The sequence below is a fragment of the Argiope bruennichi genome, chromosome 1 (assembly GCF_947563725.1).
Source record: "Argiope bruennichi chromosome 1, qqArgBrue1.1, whole genome shotgun sequence".
NCBI lineage: Eukaryota > Metazoa > Arthropoda > Arachnida > Araneae > Araneidae > Argiope > Argiope bruennichi.
The window spans coordinates 32,334,827-32,356,283 of NC_079151.1; the positions used below are offsets into that span (position 1 = coordinate 32,334,827).

General features: G+C 30.2%; 1 protein-coding gene across 1 annotated transcript in view; it reads right to left on the minus strand.

Annotated features, from left to right (window-relative positions):
- Nucleotides 1-780, minus strand: part of LOC129961578 (uncharacterized) — a 40,103-nt gene extending 39,323 nt beyond the window's left edge. Inside the window, exon 1 of the mRNA XM_056075112.1 lies at nt 546-780. The gene's annotated coding sequence lies outside the window, so the exon portion shown is untranslated. The remainder of the gene's footprint in view (nt 1-545) is intronic.
- Between the last annotated feature and the right edge of the window lie 20,677 nt (nt 781-21,457).

Sequence of the window (21,457 nt, forward strand, 5' to 3'; positions counted from 1 at the left end):
AAGAGCATTAGTTAACCAAAAAATAATGCAACCGAAAAAAATTTAATGTATTTACAAAGAAAATAAATCAGCTTGCGATTCATCTGCGCAGCTGTATAATCTCTGAACATAGCTTTTTCAAACGATTTAGATTGCTCGTAAAAATTTAAGAGCTACAAGATTTATAAATTTCAAGGTTTAAACAAAGAATTTGAAAAATATTACGTACGTAAACGTAATGCAACAGGTAAAGAACCTATAAAAGCTTCTTTCTATCGAATGTCTATAGCTTTGTTACAATAAAATTACTTCGTTACTTTACCATTTTTTAAATTTTAAAAAATGAAATATTATTCACGTTTTATATGTATTTAATTTAATGATAATGGTAATTTTGTCCTATTTAATGAACAATTCGATAAAAGTAGATGGAGGACTTAAAGAAATTATTTTATTGATCGAATAACGTCTATTAGAATCTTATCAAGGCTTATTTCATTCGCTCATTGAAAATCTAATCCATAATATGCGAAAAAATCCGTAATCCGGAACGAATTTCTACCTACCTTCCAATCAAAAAGTTAACAAGTCCTTTTTCGAAGCACACACACTGACGGCCTGACACACTCCAAATAATATAGTCCTCACGGATCCTGTCTTGGGGAACAACTATCTGTTGAATACACACACCGTTAACCGGAGAGGAGAGGAGTGAAGAAGTTTTTGCTAAAACTGTGCCACCATGCCACACACAACTGATCAACTTGAACCACTTGTTGCTGCTCCGAGAGCCGGCTGAGAAATAAAGTGCCTTTGGGCTACAACGGATCTTTTATAGGCAATTACCTGTGACCCACTTAAAGGGATGGATCCTGGTGATGACTCGGAGGGCCGGAACTCGCCCAAAAAAGGCCCACTTTCCCCTTCCCGCGCAAGAACATGGAAGAAAATAGAATTCCTCCACCCTCCTCATGATTTAATTGCAAGCGATCCCGAGGTATTCGAAAGAGACGGATTATGGGAATCCGTCAGGTGTGAAGACTGGATCGTTGACACTGGGATGTCAAGAGTCATTTCGTCTTTTCAGAGAAATTGCTGTGATTTTCCACTTGAGAGAACACTCACCTTTAAATCATCGAATGTGATCTTGGCGAGGTGTTTAAAATGATTGAGAAGGGGAAAGTCAACAGAGAGTCTAGTTTTCTCTGCATATAACAAATACTTGCTTCATTATTTTGGACATTTTCAACATTTTATTATTTAGCTCTCAGTTTTCCGTATCAATTTTAATTGTACCCCATACAGTGAACTTCAAACATTTAACTCTCGGATTACAAACATTTTTTAAAATTCCCATTTAGATTCAACGTTTGCAAAGAAGTTCATATATTTTTAACACGGAGCAGACTGTGATTATATGCTTTCCCTAACAGCAGGATATAATTCCAAACTGTAACAGTAAAAGATAAAATTCGCTAAAATAACAGAATACAGCAGAAAATAGGCTAATTTCCCGCTAATAATTTTCAAATATCTAAAAATAATTTTTGTTTTACTTTTTCTAATCTCATAAAACGATCGTATTTTTTGAATTTCAATTCAATGCCTTCTTGGAGAGGGAGGGGGATGAAACGCTGCGCAATTCGAGATGTTAATTACAATGAGGAAAAGAGATTATTTGAAAAAAAAAACTCAAAAAATAATAAAATAATAAAAATAGAATTATTTTGAACAGTAAAATACCTTATTATTTAGTTACAAAAGAAATAATGAAGAGATAAGGAAGAGGAATCAACATATTTTATTGTAACTTTTAAACATTTTCTTTCAGTCTGATTCATCACTGAGATCATATCAGTGTGACCCTCTTCCACGTACAGTAACAGGTGCAAGTGACAATTCCTAAGAAACTAATTTTTAAAAAATTAGATACAATTAATGTGTGATTATAAATTAATTACTTGTAAGTAGAAAATTAGGACAAAACAGGACATACTATTCAAATTCAGAGCACTTCTCTAATGTAAACAAAGGTTTGAAAATCGGCACTCTATCAATAAATCTGCAACCTAAAGTCACTTAAGTAAAATAATTAACTTAACTGTTAATTACTTAATTATCAGTAAATTTTATTTTTAAATAAACGGAATCGAAATTTTCTTATTTTTACTTCAAAAATCAATTACTTCAAAAATGAATTGTCCATTCAAATCTTTGTGCTGTTCCATGCTCCACCCCACCTCACCTCACCCCACCCTTTCTCCCTCCCGAAAGTAGTGTGTACATAGCTTGGGAATGACCTCTTTGTACCGTTATATCGAAAATATAATTTTATGCTTAAATAATTTTCTTTCTAATGAGCTTATTTGATCAGATGATATTGAAAAATTCTAAAAACTAAACTTTTTAAAACTTTGCTCCAGATTGCAAATACTCAGATAGGCATGAAAGCAAGGAAAACTTATTAATAACTTAGCAAAATAATATGGTTTAAAAATGTTATTTCAGTATTAATAGACCATATTTAACTTTTTAAAACTGATATTTTAGCTTAAAATTCTGTAATAACCCTATGCCACTTAAATAATGCGATTTTATTGTAATGTGGTTAAAAAAAATTGGTGAAAAAACTAATATAACGTGCATTCTAAACACACCTTCATCCAAACATGATTTTAAAATTTTAGCATTTTCAAACCATATAAAGAGTAATAAAAACTTTTAAAAGCTGTAAATACCACAAAAATATAGCTTTGCATATACTTAGATTTGATAGGAGAAAAAAAAAAAGTAGTTAATGATTTTAAAAGTCCAAAAAAACTTTTTATAAAAAAAAGAGTTTATTTTCCATGAGTGAGATGTTAAATTACTTCGAAACTGGTTTAGAACAGATATTTCTGCTGAAGCACCCATTTTATTACATTTTCAATAAAGTTTAAAAAAATTTTAAAAAGTTATATATCTATAATTTCTCGGATAAAGATTTATCTAGTCAAAAGTGAATTTTTATCTGAATAGGTGGTTTAGTTTAGTTACAATAACTTCCCGTTTTAAAGCAACACTAGGGCTGTTTTGGGATGGACCTCGTAATTTTAAACCACGGTTAAATGACGCGGGCGACACCTGACCTGGCATCCCCCTCTCCACACCATCTGGAGGACGTTTGGCCCGGACGTTTAATGTACACCAGACCCGCTTACACGACGGTTCGGGTCTCAAACCTGAAACCCGCCGGTTCCGAAGCCGAGGCCTAACCACCAGGCCCCCGCGGCCCCTGAATAATTGGAACTTAGAAAAATTGACATTGAAGATGCAACAGTTTTATAACTGTATCATATCAGGTGTATATCAAGAGTTTGAAAATTTTACTAAGACACAAGAAATTTATAACTATAAATAAATTAAAATAACCTTAAAATGGGAGATTTGACTAATTTAGTAAAAAAAATATAAATATTAGTTTGATATAACTTTTAAAAAGAACAAAAGAAAAAATATGTTCCTTAAATTAAAATATAATTTTTATCCATCCTTTTTTATCATGCCCATATAGCTCATTTTTAGAGACGATAAATTAAATATTATTAAAAGTAACGCATTGATAATAAGATATCTGAAACTTTGAATTCAATCAGAAATGTAGAAATGTATCAACGATTATTGAGAACTTCCTAGAATTTCCAGTTCATGTATCAATTCGATGAATAAAAGTATTATTTCCCTGTTTTACTTGTTTTTACTCAAACGGAATTGTTAATGTAAATCATAAAGGATTCTTTATATATCCTGGACTTTCATTTCATTAATTTCGAGTTTAAATATAGCTTTATTTTTTGAAGGTCATCTGATTCAATTTAATCGTAAGCCATAAAATTTTTAATTATACTGCTTCGAAAATCATAATTAGAGAAAGAAACCCTTCAGTAAAAATATTCCGAAGAAACCATCGCAATTATTCTAAATTTGTTTACATTAGTTTACATTAACGGAAGGAAAAGGAAAAAAGAACGCGGCCAAGAATAAACTTTTCTTTCTTTCATTTTTTTACTGCACTCTTTCCCAAAGATGACTCGTTCAATCCGTATTTCTGTTGCATCAATTGTCCTAGCTTTAATGATGTCCATTTACCTATTAAGAACATTGTTCCAAAATTGGACCCACGCCTTCCAGCGCGAAAACAGTTCTAACTGCATCCGCCAGTGGTCGGAAAATCACGCAAACGATTTCTGACAGTGTACGGACAGGTAGACACACAAACACGCAGGGAAACAGTTGTTGTTCTCAGATGTCAAGATCAGGGCCAGAATTACACCTACAAAATTTGTCCTGATTTTCCCACGTAGGAAATTCGATCTATAGACAAACGACTTTTTTTAGGTCAGTGTTACAGATTTTCTCTTTTGGGTACTTTTCTGTTGTTCTTTTTGACTCACAAGGTTCATGGTCAGAATTTAAATTCGACTTTGAATCGACTTTTATCGGAAAGTTCGAAAATAAGGTTTTATTCTTGGAGATTTAATAGAAAGTAAGTAGGTCTCGATTTTTAGATGTTGGCGTTGCCATTCGGGATATTAAACTTTCTATCCTTATCAACTAGGCATAAGTAAATCGAATATTTTTTAAAATTATTCCTTGGCATTTTTTTTAAGGTTTAGAAACGTGACCAGATTTTCAGAATTTTAATACTGAACACTTGAGAATGCGAATGCACAATGTGGAAGAAGGTGTTTAGAACAAAATTTAAAAAGAAATCCCAATATCAAACTTAATGAAATAATTAAAAAGAAATTTCAGGAAAAAAAAAGTTTAAAAAAACGTTTTTTTTTTCTTTTTTCTAATTTATTTATATTTAGTAGTGGATCTCGAAGTAGTCAAAATTAGCTGCAATCTAGGAACCGCTGAACTGAAATGGAGAGTATTGGGAAACGTTTAAAAATGTATTAGTTTAGTTATTCAGTAAATAAATTTATAATAAATATGAATATTTTAATCATAAGATATTCAAATATTAATATCATTAAATATTAATAATTCTTTTTTTATAATTTGTGGAATATTTATTACTTATTAAATGTTATATTATATTGGCATTGACAGTCTTTACTTTACAGGTCCTGTAAAGTAATATTTTTTATGTTACATTTGTCCAAAACTTATTATTTCGCAGAAAATCTTTCGCGATCATTAAATGCTTGAATTTGCTAGAAAAAAGAAATAAGAACCTTTATTAAGATAACTTCCACTAATTTTCGATCACTTTTATTACTTTAATCAATTTCTTCCCATGATATGCACAATAAAAATAAACAAATAAGAACATATATTTCTTCCTAATTTATTCAAATAGGTTAATTAAAATGGATCATTAATAACATGTTGATTAAGTTAAAAATATATAGGAAACATATGAGTAAATTGATCAATTATGAAAAAGGAGGCCTTCTAATGTGCATTACTCAGTTCCACAAAATGTTTAAATTCGTTTTTGTCTATATTAGTCACGTTAAGCAGTTAAGCAAGCTTTATTCTGTGTAATAATGTATGTTTAATATGCCCTTACTCTATATGTATCCTAAGTATATATATAGGATAAGCATGCCAAATTGCAAGTCGCTTTTCATAGTTTATAAAAATGATGTTAAAGAACTGTTAAAAGTTGCATCATTTTCTTAATTCAGCAACTTTAGCATTCTTTTATCAGAAAAATTTCAAGCCAAGTGTTTTTTTCTCACAGAGACTTTATTTATATCATTTTAAATGACTCATAAAATCTCTGACTTTTTACCGTAGTCCCTCCCCCCTTTTGGAGGGTAGGGGGTAGGTGTTAGAAAATTGTATCACAGAAATCTGGGAAAAGGCTAATGACAAAAGATTTAAAATCGGTGGGGGAAGTTCTGATTAAAATTTTATTGCTGTAATCTCACTTTATTAAGGGTTAGTATCAATGACCGAAATTTTCTCTTCATTAAAGGTGAACTTTGATATATAAATGTAAGAAAGGAAATGAAATGCGTTGTGTTTTCACGTTTTATAAATTTATTCGAAAACCATGCATTTAGTCCTAAAAACTTGTTAATGAAAACTTGTAAAACATTAAAATCCATATAAATTTAAAACCAACATCATACATTTTGCTACAGAAGTATAGGTTATCAGGGACTTTTGATATATCATTAAAATGACATAAATTATGTATTTCTTTGAGAAAAAAAAAAACACCTTGATTTAAAGTTTAGGCGAAACACTTTCCTTTTTGCTAAAATGGCTGTATTTTTAACGAATTTTGTTCTTCAATGCATCCTTAATGAGTCAACACTGTTGTTATGAAATTAAGCTAAAAAACATTTCATAATTTATAGAAATCTCGTTAAAGAATTGTTAAATGTTATTATCTCCTTCTTCAGTCTTTCATTAGATCGATTTATAAAATATACGGATGATTACTACTTTATAGCTCATTTAAAAGAATTTAGAATTAACTATATAAACTTTTAATCATTACGGAACATTACTACCATTATGTGACATGAGCTGTATTTATGTATTAGAAATACTCTAAAATTATATATCTTTGCTTAGTAAATGAAATGTGTACTGCTTGAAATTTTATGTAAATAAAATATTTTTCTAATTGTCCTTTTCAAGTGCAATAAATAAACTTCCATCTTTAAAAAAAAATTAGCAAAAAAATAATAGCAATTTGGAAGCATTGGATAAAAACTGTGCATAACCTGGCAATTGTTATGAACTATTTAAAAATAATAACTTGCTAAGCTTCAGTTTAGGTATTAATAGTTTCTAACTTGCACTTCTTGATAAATGAAATGTGGATTTTTGTGCCTAATATTTAGAGTAACAATTAGTACAAAAAATAATTTAATAATCTATAACTTATTATGTATTGCATGTTTTAAAACATAACCGATATATTTTTTTCGTATTCAATATAAGGAAATATGGGAGAATATTTTAAAATTCCTTTTATCTTTATAATTCAACTCAAAATAGCTAATAGCCAATAGATATGTTCATCTGTTTTAAAAAGGAAGCAGCTTCTTACAAAGTTTATATCTTGCTTTTTGGAAAGATTAAAGGAAAAATTATATTAGGACAATTTTATTTTTATTAATAAATTCTTATATGCATAAAAAAAATGTTCATAATCTGACAATTATTATGAGCTCTTCAAAAATAATGACCTACTATTAAAATACTACATTAGATATTAGTAGTTTTTAACTTGCATTTTTATATGAACGAAATGCGCAGTTTTGTGTCTGATATTTAATGTAACAATCAATATAAAGAAAGAGTTGATAATCTGTAACGTATTGTATATTAGAGGATTTAAAACATAACCCAAATTTTCTTTTTATACTATATAAGAAAATATGGGGAAATTATAACCTAATTTAAAATGCCTTTTACCTTTATAATTCACCTCAAAATAGATAAGAGCCAATAGATTGTGTTCTTTTATTTTTAAAATTCATTTATATTTTTCTTCATAATCTGGCAATTGTTATGGGCTCTTCAAAAATAATGACCTACTTTTTCAGTTTAGATATTAATAGGTTTTAACTTGCATTTTTATATGAACGAAATGCGCAGTTTTGTATCTAATATTTAGTGTAACAATCAATATAAAAGAAAGCTAATGATCTGTAACGTATAGTGTATTACATGTTTTAAAACATAACCCACATTTTCTTTTTATCCTATATAACGAAATGTGGGGAAATTATAATCTATTTTAAAATGCCTTTTACCTTTATGATTCAACATAAAACAGATAAGAGCCAATAGGTTTGTTCATTTATTTTTAAAGGAAATAATTTTTTACAAATTTAATGTCTTGCTTCTTGCAGAAGTTAAAGGAAAATATTTATATTAGGACAATTTTTCAATATTTTTATTTTTATTAATAAATTGTTAAAAAGTTAATGCATATGGCTCAAATATAATTCAAGTATTTTATTTTATTTCAGCTGTGTTTTCCTCTTTGAAACAGTAGAATAATACAGAATCAAAAAGAATTAACATAGATAAAAAAAATTGCATTTTTCAAATGAATAAATCGAGTTTCACCGTCTAATAAATGCATTAATGCTATACTTGATTACACTATGAAGTTTGATAAGTACTTATTATGTGCAAAGAAAAATCTGATATGTATTTTTATGATAGCCTTTATCCCGCTCCGCGCTAAATGGTTCACTGAACATTAAACTATTTATACTTTCTCTGTTCAAAAATAGGTTAATCGCAGAATTTTATTCTTTTAACCCTCAAACTAGTTTTAAGAAACAGAACCGTAGCATTAGCGCATCGACAAAGGATTATATTGGCATCATTATATCTAAAAAAGAACAAAAAATAGTAGTGAATGGATATATCTGCGAACTTATCATTCAATAAGACCTATATTTCGTATTCAAAATACAACCACTTTACCACGATTAATGGCAGATGTATAATTAGTCACTACAATCGTCATTGCCAGTACTATTCATTCATAGTACAAATAATGGGTTTTCAATTGCTAGTATACAGTACACTCCTGAGTATCCTGCCTAATTTGGCGGATGTGCTGGACGGATAACAAAAAAGTTAGATAGATCAAAGTTTCTTTGTCCGCCAATAGCAGAAGACAAAGATTTTAAGCCAAAACTGACTGTTTTAATACGTATTTTCTAAATTCTTTTTGGGTTATAAGCCCTCCATTTATTGTTTAACAACGGAATATAAAACCTCGCTTTTGCGCATGCGTTAGGATGGGTTTAATTCATTAAAATAGGGATGAGAGGAAAGATGAAAGGAGGGGATGTTTACATTTAACAATAAAATAAACTCGGATTACTCGCAGACTGAATTAAAATAATAGGACAGAAACTACGTGGTATTCACATACCCGTGAAAAAAAAATTGTACAAAAAAGTATCTAATAGGATGAAAATCAAGGACAAAGAAGAACGATGAATTCCAGAAATGCTCTTATCCTTCCACGTTTTACCCCTTAGTGAGATTAAATAGTCAAAAAGTGGTCATCTCAGAATACTGAAACGAACAGTATCTCAAGCCATGTAGAATGTAAACGCTGCCGCGGCCCGATGAATCACAAATACACTCGCCTGAAACGTGTCGACTTAAAATGGAAAGTTCTGTGCTAGTAGTTTAATTTTCGACGATGATGAAACAATGATCAACGAACAGAACATTGCTCTTTTCTTGTCACAACTTGTATTTTGCACACAACACGTTGGAGGATCATAGCAGGTGCCCGCTTCCAAGGTTTTGGTAATGTTGCCAATACAAGCCTTGCCTCCTCCATTTAAATTAAGATAAAAGAAAACTAGGCCGGATAGTACGAAAGTCGGATAGTCGTGAACCGCATACTTGGGAGTAAACTGTATACAAATAATGAATTAATTTCTACAGAATATCTTAAAAAATGGGGCTAGTTTCGTGTCTACAGCAGCAAATGACGAATACTGATTCGTTATATTAAATTAGTATCCTTAATAAACCAAATTTCAAAACTAATAAGAAAAAATGATAAACAAAATCAAATGCCGGCGTCCTGGCATAGGGGTAGCGCGTCTTCCCCGTGATCTGGGCGTCCCGGGTTCGAGCCCCGGTTTGGGCATGGTTGTTCTTCTGCTGTTCTATCTGTGAGATGTGTGAATGTGCCCTCCTGTAAAAAGGGGTTGTGCAAGCGAATGAGTGATGCGTGAGTGGCAAAGTCGTACTCTTGGCCCTAGTTGGCGCTGCTATAAAAAGTAAGAGACGTTCCCCCTCAGGCTTAAATCGCTGTCTTCGTAACAGTGGGCTTGTCAGTGGCAAGTGCCATAAGAAACAAACAACAAACAAACAAAATCAAATAAATAAGTCATTGATTTAATGGGTGTTGTTATTTTTAGCTGTATTTGAATGATAACACAATGTTTGTGCCAGTATTCAAGATTCAGTAAGGGTCTTTCAAATGCACGGGCAATAGTGTTTGGCCCACAAACAACAGATATAACTGGCACTAGACCAGAAACTATATTAAAATTATTATAATAAACAATGAAAAATTATAAAAACTAGATATATAAATTACAAAAACTGTTACGCCGAAAAAATCTTCATCATTAAGTTATATTATTTAAAACAATCTTTGAAACAAACAACTTTGTAATAATTAATTTATGGCAGTATATTTCTTCTCCTGCTAAACTGAAACCGTCACGTAAATTCTTTTATGTTTTTTGTTTTTTTTTTCTAAAAAATAAAAATGGCGTTTTTAGAAATTTAATGATAGGAAAATTATCCTAAGCATAATTGACTCAGATTTAAAAAAAATTCTTCAACTTGCATATATCAATTTTGTGCTATTAATTAAATCGCAAGATTTGAATTATTTTATGAGCATACCAGATCAAACCATTCTAATTATCTACTTCTAAAAGTTCTTTAAAAAAGAATTATTCGTCTGCAAACGATTATTACCTTCATTAAACAACTCATTTCACGCCGCCATAACTACTACTTTAATTATGAAACCCAACAAAACAGCATCAAATATATCCATCATACAACAGCATTTATTGTTTCTAAACTCCAAATAACGAGTTAATAATAATACCATAATCTACAGCTTTTTTTACGAACATTGATTCTTATAATATATGAACACAAATTCTTCTTAAAGTGCCATTGTTTCCGCCTGTCGGATGGTCATTCCGTCGGATTTGTCAAATAATCCCAACCGTAACCGATCGCTTGCGAGGTGCTGGCAATGGCGTTTCTAATCCAACATCCGATTTTCTAATCCTTTTTTAAAAACGTTCTTAATAGCTCATTGTCTCTGTGATTGAGGACGATAGCTTCGAAGGGAAAAATTGACCTCTTTTTTGTGTTCGATGAACAATGTTCCGAGGATCATCACACACCTCTTGCGGAGACCGATAAACAGTAATTAACTCTCTTCAGAAGATCGTTCTTTGCGGATGGGCTGTGGGTACGTTTTAACCATAATATGTAGGCCAAATCAATAACAACTCGTTGGCGTCGTTATAAAAGTGGGAAGTAAAAATATAAGATTAATTTTCGAGATAAATAAAGAGAGAGACCGCTTTTTATGGCAATATTTTTGTGTCCTATTTTATCTTTATTTAATGCTGCTTTTTATGTTCCAGAAGGGATAATAAAAAAGAACACATTTTTATTTCGGTAGCAAAAGTAGCAGTGGAAGTGCTGTAACTCATAATAGATTTCACATTAAATTTTGGAATAATTTAACACTAAGATGTCTGATTTTTTTAAAAAAAATATTTTAACTAATTTTTTAGTTTTATTTCTTGAATACATTATGGGAAAAATTCTTTATAAGATTATATTTCGTTTTATGTATGGTTTAGGATTAATGACCAAGTTGTTATCATTCGGTAACATTATGGTTTAGATTAGTAAAAAAAAATCATAAATAGTGAAAAATATAGACTTAAATATCTTACTTCTGAATAAATTATTTTTAATTCAGTATCGCTGATATTATGATAACAATATAATATTATCAACTGTACAAACAAAATAAAAAAGGGATATGCAATCATCATACTTGAAAAACTTTAATTTATTTTTGTCTTCCTTTTGTACTTGTAGTGCCGTCATAAATTAATTTAATAACATTTTCAATTCATATCCTATTGGCACTATCAGATATTAGAAATTCTATTTTAGTTTCATACGACAAAACTAAGTATGTGACTTACTGAAATACTAGACATTTATAAGTTAAATGCCTAAAGTAATAAGTTTTTTTATTAATTGTAACAAAATAATTAGATAATAAAAATTAAATATTTTTGACTAGTAGAAGGTAAATTTTAATAAATATATTTTAACTAAGCAATTAATTAATTTTAATTAAACATTGAACAAAATAAATTCTCAAAATTGTATTTCCAGCATTTCATTTGCCGTTTGTAAAAAATTACTCAACTGTGAAGGAAGTATAAAGATATATAAAAGTGTAAATTTAAAAGAAATAAACATTTGGAATTGGTTTTACTTTCTAATTTGTTTTTGGGAAAAAAAATGTCATAATATAAGGATTTTGAATGATTTTTACCATTTTTAATTTTCCATCAGTTTCTTTTTTAAATTTTATATTCGCAAAAGCATTATTCGGAGGAAAGATTTTTAAATTTCGCTTCTGACATCACTGTGGCTCTATTTACTATAGCTTTTACCAAAACTTTTTCCACGGAGAGATGTATATCTGTATTTTTTTTCGGGTATTCCTAGAAGATTGAAACCTAAAAAAATCTGTTACATCAGTTCCCACTGATATCTCACGGAAGCTTGGAAGCCCAGGTCATCTGGCCATAGTTCAAAATTGTTAAGTCCGTCCTAAAATAGCACTAGTGTTGCTTCAAAATGAGATTTTAATATAACTAAAGTAAACAAGCTTTATTTGTCTCTTCTAATGTGATTTTTTATTATAATAGAATAGAATTTTCAATATTATAGAAGCAATGATAAATCCAACAAATGACCTGACAGGATAAAATATCAGGTACTTGGTGTATACTCGGTAGTGGATTTCAATTAGGCAGACTATGAAGCTGTTTAAAGCTTCTCAACTGAAAGGTGGGCACAAACAGATCGATTAAGAATATTACTAGATAGCTATCAAATGAATAAATTTATATGAGATACAAATTTTTTAATTATATTCAATATATAGTACAATGTGTATATAGACTGACTTATTAAAATCAAGCGTTAAAGTATAATGAAAAAAATTTAAAATAATTAAATTAATAATAAATAATTATTCATTCACTGTTATTATTCAATAAATTTCATTCAATTAAATAATTAATGAAATAATTATTCATTCACTGATTCCTTCACTTTACAAATATCGTAAAATAATAATTTTTCATATTATTTTTGTTTAAAATCATCAATTAATAATGATGGTCATTTCAAAAATTTTCTTACTTTCTTTTTAAAAAATGAATAAATAAAAATAAACATATTTTCGCAACATTACTACAATAAAATGGAAATAAATCATTTATAATAAAATGCATAATTTTGTAAAAAAAATTTGAAATGTGAAACTAAATTAAACAGTTATTAAATTATGGGTTATAATATAATGTGCTTTTCCTAGAGCCGTAAATGACATAAATCTACCATTTTGTATACTAACATTGCATATGCCCGTATTGTGCTTCATCGAATAATGAAGAAAACAGTATATGCATTTGGAAGTCTTCTTTTTAAGATGTTTTTCATACATTTAATATGGTTTCATTTTTATTCACAAGATCAAATTCCATTTATCTGCGAATCATTATGTTTTTTTATTTATTGTACTTATATACACATGAATATACAGCCTCACTGACGATCAAACAATTGAAGGGTTTGTCAAAAATTTGATATATCCTAATAGATCTTTGATAAACAAAGATTTATATGAAAATGTATTTCCGAGATTGGATTAAGCCAGTTCTTTTTTATAAAATTTTATAAAATATATATTTTTGCTTCTGATGAATTTGTCGCTTTTTATATGTCTTTTTAATATTTTTAAATTCAATGGTTTCGTTTTTCTGAATAAATGATGTGTTTTCTTTTACCTTTTTACTAGATTCGATTTTTTTTTAATTTGATATATTATTTCGTGCTTTTAAGAAAAAATGCCTAAAATTTTGATGTTTCGGTGACTGTGTGTGTTCAACTTTTTAAAATTATTTATTCATTTATAATTTTTTTTAGTTTAGTGATTAAAACTTTCATATTCTCACAATATTTTTAAGTCGACTGTATACAGATAATTTTCTAATATTTTTTTTTAATATCCTTAGATTTATTGACCAGGACTTTTTTTTTCTTTGTGCTCATTTGTTTCTGCGCTGTGGAATCGGTGTAATGTACTTTTCTTTACATAAATATATTTTTATTATAAAATCATGTCATTTACCTGGCTCGTTTAATTTATTAGTTATCCGGTTACAGTGTAAATGTACTGACAAACTACCTGTAACAGAATTATATCGAAACTATGGCAGAAACCTACAATTTTGGTGATAAGATGACATACAAGATTTAATACTCCAACCAAAGAATATTTTTGAGTTATTATTATTATTTTTTGTTTTGATAGAATGACATAATTCCAAACAAATGAGTTCTTTGGAAGAATTAGGGCGATTTAAAAATATAGATATTCATCAAAATTTTGATGGGCACCTTTTCTTAAAAAACAAACTGGATCAAAGAGTGAAGCCGACTCAGATTTCGGATAAGTTCTAAAACCGTGACGAATAGTATGAAGAATTATGATATTTTTTTGAAACAATCTATTACCATTTCATTCAAGACCATCTTTCTGTATGAAACTGAAGCACAATAAATCCATTGGGTTTTGTTATATGATGCAGAAATTTGAAAAGGAGGCAGTTACGATCTAAATGTCGTCAACGTCATCTGAGAGCAGGCGAAAAAAATATGAGGTACCATTTCCAACAACCGAAGAGCATCAACCGAAATTCGACCGAAATTCGACCCTCATTTAATTAATCTATCAACCCAGATATTATGTAACAATACCTGGGAAACCGAGCTACGCTTAGGAGTTGATTTTTTTTTAATTGTAAAAAAAATTCCATCCTGTGGCTAGTTTAAAATTATCAGCAAAATCTTAAAAAGTCACAAGCGCCGGGTCGAACATGAGAAAAATGCATGGGAGTCTGAACCCCTAACCACTACGTCATCTCTGAAACGCTTAGAGCTCTCATATATATCCATATTAACATTTAGCTATAAAAAAATATTTCGTGTGTGTAAAATCCCTTTTTTTTTTTTCAGGAAATACATAGATAAACTCAAAATCAGATCTTTATCTGAATAAAAAATTTGATTCAAATCGTTACAGCCATTTCCGAGAAACACGAAATATATTTTTATATATACACGAACTACTCCTTTAAAGTTATAATACAGATAAGAATTAATTATTGGAAATATCGACATAGTTATAAGATGTTTTTAATTTATATTCAGTAAGTATAAATATGATGTTGGAAATAAGTACATACCAAATTTTGGACTTTCGTCTGGTGAAATACAACATCAAATCTTTTTTTGTTATGCATCATATTTTCATTTGTTTACTTTTTAACTTCTTTTTCTTAATTCAAAACGTTTTTGGTGGATATTTTTCTTATATATTGGGATATCTTGAAGAAAACTAGAGAGAGTTGGCTTTCACGTATTTTCTCAATGAAAGGCGCCATCTTCCTACCGAAAATATAAAAATTATTAGAACCGGCTATGAACCGTTAATGCTCAGATTTTTCTTTTATCAGAGTCCGCTCGTTAAAGGTATACATACACTTCGTGATATAGTGAAGAAACCCGAGTATGCCCTTCGGACAGCTTTTTATCAACCGATTGAAACACAAATTTGATATAGAATTACGATTTTGTAATAAGGTAACATACCAAATTATATTTATCTAAGTCGTTGCATTTTTTTAGCTATTACGCTTACATGCATGCGTATGTTCAACCTTTTAATTGACTTAGCTGGAAGTTTATGCGAATGTACATTTTCAGTGCTAAAATTATAAAACCATAATTTATCTGTATAGATATTTACATACATTTCATATATATATATATATATATATATATATATATATATATATATATATATATATACACATATATATACGTTTCATAGATATATATATATTGAGAGAGAGAACGTGTACTCGGACAAACAGTCAAACAAACTTCCCGTGTATAGATTTCGTTCAAAATTTGATAAAAATTTACGAATTTGGGGTAAAGAAGCAATACGTGATATTTTTTTTCTCGACCAAGTTTTAACAAGATACAGAATTTTTAGAACACACTAAACGATTTTTTTCCATAGAAACTATAAATGTCAATGGAAAGATAGTAGGAACTGTTGTTCACCTCATTAAAGAACATAAAATTCAGCAAATCGAGAGAAGTAGATGCCAAATTAATTGGAACATACAATTAATTAATGTATTACTAAAGCATGAGGTGTCCTTTGATCAGTTAGAAAAATAATTTCTGCAGCTATCTCTATGGAACTTGATTAGTAACTTTATATAAGCCCAATCTGCAACAAAAGATTATTTCTCTACTATATATATACATATATGTACAGAGTCCAATAGAGTTGAGGACCTGCTGGTGAAAGAGTTAATCAAAACTGATTTTGCTGATGGTGGATTGTACTACTATGTGATGATATAGAAGGTCTTAAAATGAAAAAGTTCACTGATTGTCTCCAGTTGATCTTTTTGAATACTACCGGGGTTTTGTTGTGCCTTGGTATATAATGGAACTGCTTAGTGACCGTCTGCGTTGACGTGTGCATGGTTTCGACTAGTGTGGAATATGATTTTGCAAGCCAAATTTTATCAGTGCGTATTTTTGTTATCGTGTTTACAGATATATATAACCCCAGGTGCAGACACTTAAGGCACCAGGGCTCAAAAAATCTTCTCATTTTTCTAATAAATGACGAATTTTTTTCTAGCACTGCTGCTTTGAATTATAAAGAAATTTATGAAAGGCTAACCGTAGAAAAGGAACAAGTGTAAAATTTTCAGAATTACATTTTTGTCAGAAAATTAGTTAAAGGGGTTTATGCATCGTTTACTGCAGGAAATAAATGAATTAGAGCAACAGTTTCGATGAAAAGAAAATCGCAATAAAATTTGCATTTTCTACAGAATAGGTCTAACTACAGTAATCCAACTGTCTTCAGAAAATTTCTCCATCTTTACTAGGAAAAACCAAAAAATTATGCGAAAAGGAATATATAACTGTTAATATCGAGTTGGTTTTAAAGATAGTGTTTTTTTGCCTTCATACTTGTACAAGACATATATTTTTTTCTTACTTTCGACAGTCGATTGTTAATACATTTGGCATATCTAATTCGTAAATTTATAAAACTGAGTACTTTTGCATTTGGCTGGTTGAGATCGGAAGGTTTCTCTTTAAATAACGTTTCCTTATTATCTAATCGTAGGGACATCAAAATTACTACACAAAAAACAGGCAAGATATTATATTTTTAGCTCTAATAAACACTTGCCTGAATAATACTTATGGGAGAATACCAGAAAAAGATCATTCTCATTTCCAGTATTTAAAAAACTAGATCAAAACCAGTATCTTAACATGGTTTTCCTTGTAAATGACCACTGTGAAGTGAAATGTAGTATCGACATAAAGGTTTATAGTTTGCATTCATTTCGCCTCAAAAATATCGTAAAGAATTTGATACTTCCCACAACTAAGGCATATCAATCGAAAATATTTGCCTTAAGAAAACTTGATTCAATCATGAGTGGATGGAAGAAAGAGGAATTTTGCACCAACGTTTCCTGCTTGTTAGTGTATTATATATAGAGTTTGTGCCGGCGTCCTGGCATAGGGGTAGCGCAAATTCCCCGTGATCTGGACGTCCTGGGTTCGAGTCCCGGTTTGGGCATGGTTGTTCTTCCGTTGTTCTATGTGTGAGATGTGTGAATGTGCCCTCCTGTAAAAAGGGGTTGTGCAAGCGAATGAGTGATGCGTGAGTGGCAAAGTCGTACTCTTGGCCCTAGTTGGCGCTGCTATAAACAAAACAAGAGGCGCCCCCCACCGGCTTAAAATCGCTGTCTTCGTAACAGCGGGCTTGCCCATGGCAAGTGCCATAAGAAACAAACAAACAATATAGAGTTTGTATAGTTTTATGTCATATTTCAACAGCTGCAGAGCCTATTTATTATATTTTCATAATATATATTATGATATATTATCTATATATTTAAGTTGATACGGAAAATCAAAGAACCCAATGTTCACTTCCAACCCTCGATTCGATTTCAACAATTTCTATTTTATATTGTTTCCAGTTTTATTTAATCTGTACCGGCGTCCTGGCATAGGCGTAACGAGTTTTCCCAGTAATCTGGGCGTCCTGGGTTCGAGTCCCGGTTTGGCCACGGTTGTTCTTCCGTTGGTCTATCTGTGAGATGTGTGAATGTGCCATCATGTAAAAAGGGGTTGTGCAAGCGAATGAGTGATGCTTGAGTAGCAAAGTTGTACTCCTGGCACTAGTTGGGGCTACTATAAAAACAAGAGACGCTCCCCCTCAGGTTTAAATCGGCTGTCTTCGAACAGCGGGCTTGTTCGTGGCAAGTGCCATAAGAAACAACAACAATTTAATCTGTACAACCTCCAGGTTCCAGTCACGAAAGAATTCTCAAAACTCTTAAACACTGTACACTCTCTGCTTAGTAAAGCCTCGACACATATGCCTAACTCCATTTATTTAACATAAAAACTTATGACAACTAGATATGACACCAATGGTCATCTATCCCCATTCTCATCATCCACCATTTATGAGAGATACTGGAAAATAAAATTCTGATAGAGCCTCCACTGGCCTTAACTGGATTCGCCGCTTAATTTTACGCTTTGCAAGCATAGCTAATTAGTTGAAAGGCTTTGTGTTCACTGTGCAAGTATAATTTTAAATTCTAATTTCTTTAGTTGTAATACGATGTATTTTATTAAAGTTGGTTGGAATGACTAAATAAACAATATTAATATGTTGAACGAATAGCTGGTCGCCGAAAATGGCTAGTATCATCTTTTTAAATACATTTTTCTAATGCAATTGAGTATTTTTTTTCAATAAAAAAAGTGTTTATGCATACTGCAAAAAAAAGAACATATCTAAAATATTAAAAAAAAAATTTAAAGGAAGGTAATTATGTTTTTTTGATTTAAAAAACGCTATAGGTAATAACAAGATTTCTTTTTAGAAACTTTAAGTTGAATTCTTCTTTATTACGAATGGCAATATATAGCACGTTTTGTCTCCTGCAAAAATGCATATTTTGTGGCTTATTTCATTTCTGTAACTACAGATTCATACATCGACCATTCCAATCAAGAGCACTAACGCGAGATAATAATATCTAAAGTAAATGTGCACAAAAAATTAAGAGCATTTACTTAGATCCGAACGAAACCACTTGGTTATGACCTCAATTCTGCACTGCAAACACATCCTTCACCCAAGGTCACCGATATTTTGCGATCTCATTCCTTTAGCTTTTTCCATACCATCCTACGAACCCGATGCTCAAATTTAGAGCAATCAAAACGGGTAGTTTTTCATTTCATTCTTTTGACAGGACGAAAACGGGCTGACCTTTTTGTTGACGATGCCTCTCCCACAGCTTAGCACCTTGTTGCTGTCAACATCTGAACCAGAACTCATTTTCGATTAAATTCCTAAAAATCAGAACAAGAACGAGAAAAAACAAAATATGATGGTTACAGTTAAACCAGTGTACAAAATGCGGCGAACTAAATAAATAAATATTAATGATAAATTGAAGAAATTCGTTGTCCTGAAATGACCGGTTTTCCTGAACTTCAATCTTAGCTTAAGGATTTTTGTGCAAAACCCAAAACAATCAATTTAAGAAAATAAGGCGATAAAATGATTAATGTAAAAAATTTTGAAAAGTAAAAGAAAAGGAAATGTGAAAAAGCAGATAGAATTAAAATTAAACGAATAAAGTTTTTTTGATATTTTTAAGTTATTTTTCCTTTAGGCTGATTCACCTACTATTCTCTGCAGAATCTAATGCTTATCATTTAGAACGATTTCTTACTACAAAGCGAGAAACGCATTGAGGAAGAACAGCACTTTTTCGGTGTTTTTATCAGATGCAATATTTTTAGTATATTAATCTATGTTGAATTTTGTTTATTTTAAACCAAACCGGCGGTGAGGACTGTGTAAATACATGATTCTTCCTCCATTTGTCATATTATTTCTGTTTTGATTAAATTAAAACAGATTGGCAATGACAAAAAAAAAGAGTGTCTTCATCATTGAAAACTGATAATTTATGATCAAACAATTATTTTTTATTTCTATTTATTTTTTATAATTTCTAAAAAACTAAGTTTTTAAAAAACAATTAAATCTATTTTATTTTTAACATGAATTATTACCTCCATATAATATAGTAATACTACACTTTTATATTACATCTTTGATGTTTACTGGTTATTTTCAAACCTTTACTGGTTCTCTCAAATTTAGGCTAAAAATAATTAATGTAATTCTTTCTTATTTACATTTTTGTCTGGTTTGCACCAATTTTTGGGTCTTTGAAAAGCAAATACAGACAAATACAATAGTATAAAACAGAATAGTCAAGATTCTGTGGCATTTTTTTAATCCATGCAAGTGATTAGCAGAATTCAGGACTAGCAGAATTCAGGAATAAAAAATCAGAACGCAAGACTGTCTCGTCTAAATCGAGATGACAGGTTTAACTTTCATGTGTAGCCAATATTAAACTTTTATTTAGAATTAAATATTTTATATGACTTTTTAAAAAATCCGAATCTATATTTTCTTATCTTCACTGTATTGCTATTTTTTTAATTATTTAATTAGGTCTCACCTTCCAATTCAGGAATGTATGGTTCAACTGATTCAATAAAAGATCCACAGAATATTTGAAATGTTTGTGGATTATTTGTAAATTTTGTTTCGAGTTATCGCATGTCTGCATGATTTAATTTGTGTTATCAATTTTGGAAAAGATGATTAGATGTTCGCAAGACACACAGAAGCGATGGTTAAAGGGTTAAATTTTGAATATTTTCTCGTAAAATTGGAATCATCCGAATCATGTAAATCTAAACATATAATATTGATAATTTCTTTTCAATCCAGAAAAAAAAGACAATGGGTCTTTTTCTCCTTGTATTCTCAAGGTGGAACGAGTGCTGTATTAAAGGAAGTGAAATAGCTAAAATGGAAAAGTGCGAAGACATCAAAATAAGCCGGAGGAGTTTATTCAATTTGTTTTCGTATACTTTCACAAAATTACGAACCTGTAACGAATATTATTCAAAAAAATTTTGGAGTGAAATTACTTGCAATTCAGTATTTTTTATGTTTCGCAATAAGAAACCTTATTAAATTATTCAACACTATCATAGACTGAATACGATGCTTCATTGCTGGCTTTTTTATTACTTTATTTCTTTTAATTCATGAAAAAAACGCTTCTAATTACTCAAAAAAAGCTGCTTGACTGTACACTAGCACTTTTTATATCTAATATGATCACATTCGAGGACATATGCTGCTTCTATAGCTCAATTTTATTCTTATTGAACCAACAATTTTTCACTTTCGTTTGAGTATAGAGAAAGTACAGTAATTGAGGTTTTGACAAATCTCTACGTTCTAGACCTCCATGAATTCGAGAAACACATTTTTAGAAAATGTCCGCCCGTCTGTCTGTCTGTGACAAAGATAATTTAAAAATGCTTTCACCTAGACGGATGAAATTTGGCATACGTTCTTTACACCAAATTTGCAAATTTCTGTTAAACT